Raw genomic sequence first — 2,598 nt, forward strand, 5'->3', positions numbered from 1 at the left:
CTTGAGTCAAAGATCGCTGCCACACCTCCACCTCGGCCTGTGTTTCGAGGGATGTGACAGTTACTGTGACCAGGTGGAGTGGATTAATTTAGACTGACATATTCTTCCTGCTGTAACCATGTTTCAGTAAGACACAATAAGTCAATGTGATGTTCACATCATTCACTAACAGAGATTTAGATGAGAGAGATCTGATATTTAATAGTCCACATTTGATTGTCCTATTACTTTCTACTATAAGAGGAGTCATCCTAATTTTGAATTAGGTTATAACTCCTCTCGAGTTGATTCTTGATTTACATAATTTAGGTGGGTGGGGGGCAGACAGTCTCTATGGGGTACTGGGAGTTTTGGGTGGGTAGCAGCTGCAAAGAGCAGAGAGGCGTGTAAGACTGCGACCTTGTGTCCTGGACTCAACTCTGGGTTGTCATAATTCAGGTTGTAAAAAAAACTTTTCCAGATTTCTAGATAAGAGAGCCGCACCACCCAAAGTGGGATGGATGCCGTCTCTGCTAATCAGACCAGGTTTTCCCCAAAATGTTTTCCAGTTATCTATGAAGCCCACGTTATTTTCTGGACACCACCTAGACAACCAGAGGTTGAATGACGACATGCGGCTAAACATGTCATCACTGGTCACATTGGGCAGGGGTTCAAAGAAAACTACGGAGTCTCTTGCTAGTTCCTGCCAGTATTCTGGCTGCAGCATTTTGGATTAACCTGAGGCTTTTTAGGGAATTAATGGGGCATCCTGATAACAAAGAATTACAGTAGTCCAGCCTGGAAGTAACAAATGCATGGACCTGTTTTTCAGCATCACTTTGAGACAGGATGCTCCTGATTGTTGTGATATTGCGCAGGCGAAAGAAGGCAGTTCTAGTTTATCAGTGATTTAAAGGACATATTCTGGTCAAAAATGACTCCAAGGTTCCTCACAGCAGGACTGGAGGCCAGAGCTATGTCATCTAGAATAACTATGGTTATACAGCAGATTTCTAAGATTTTCAGGCACAAGCACAATAACTTGAGTTTTTCTGAGAGACATGTTTATTTCTTTCAGTTTCACTCCTTATGGGCATGTGAAGGAAGCGTCATAATAAACAGACATTACATCTGTCACCTGTCCAGGAGTTTATCTGTCTGTATAGCTGTGCTCGACTTAACAACCAGGGAAGAACAATATGAGAGTCACACCACCCAAAGTGGGATGGATGCCTTCTCTCCTGATTAGACCAGGTTTTCCCCAAAATGTTTTTCAATCGTCTATGAAGCCCACATTGTTTTCCGGACACCACCTAGACAGCCAGCGGCTAAACATGTCATTACTGGTCACATTGGGTAGGGGTCCAGAGAAAACTACAGAGTCCGACATTGTTCTGATGAAGTTACACACCGGCTCAACATTAGTTTTAGTGACCTCCAACTGGCGAAGTCGGGAGTCATTAGCGCCGACGTGAATAACAACCTTACTGTATTTACGCTTATCCTTAGCAGCTTCACATAGGATTCAATGTCGCCCGCTCTGGCCCCAGGAAGACATTTGACTATGGCCGCCGGTGTCTCTAGCTTCACATTTCTGACTATGGAGTCTCCAATTACCAGAGTTGTTTTCTCAGCGGGTGTGTCACTGAGTGGGGAAAATCGATTTGAAACGTGAACAGGCAGGCGATGCACTTTGGGTATTTGTTTCGAGCTACGACTCTTGCAAACTGTCATCCAACCACCTGTCTGAGATCCCGGCTCTCGGGAAGCACTGGGGGCGACTTCCTTGGGCTGAGCTACGTCTAGGAGGTCCCAATAAACTTTTGAGTCCTTACGATTCATAGAAAGTACCTACCATAACAAGTAGCAAGGAAATAGCTTAAGGTGGTAATACTATTATGTCATACCAATATTGAGACTTACCATAAAACATTTGGTGTTTCCTTGTACCTGCTGCAGATTTTACAGTAATTATGGCACAAATTATTACAATTTCTTCCCACTTCAGCATAGTTTTATTCAATCAAGTACAAATGGAGCAAATGAAAAACAAAATATTTGGCATGACATTCATCATGTCCAAACCTCAAGAAGTTTTTTTAATATAATGGGTAGAAAGACGGTTGTTTCCAATTAGATTGGTTATTTTGTGCATCACAGAAACTTTAAAATTGTCATGATGTCAAAAGTCACATTCTGGTATTTTACAAATATTTGGTGAAGACCAACAAATGTACTTGTTATTCGCTCATAATCAGTGCCAGTCAAAAGTTACAAATGAAAAACAACATTCATCATGCTGATGCTAGTTCATTATGCTGGATCCCTATTTCTGGTTACTGAATCATTATGTAGGTATGGATTGAGGAACGTTTGGATTCATTTGGACAATACGTTATTACATAACATATTTCCTGGTAATAAACTCTTGTCAGCTTTTTAGGAGTCTGGTGACAGAGGGAAAGAATGAGTTTTTCAGTTTAGAGGTCCTGCATCTCACACTTCTGAACCTCCGGCCAGAGGGTAGGGAAGCGAACAGTCTGTGCTGGGGGTGGGTGGGATCTTTGAGGATGGAGGCAGGCTTTATCCGCAACCTGCGGGGGGACAAGCTGTGCA

The sequence above is a fragment of the Monopterus albus genome, unplaced genomic scaffold (assembly GCF_001952655.1).
Source record: "Monopterus albus unplaced genomic scaffold, M_albus_1.0 scaffold223.1, whole genome shotgun sequence".
NCBI lineage: Eukaryota > Metazoa > Chordata > Actinopteri > Synbranchiformes > Synbranchidae > Monopterus > Monopterus albus.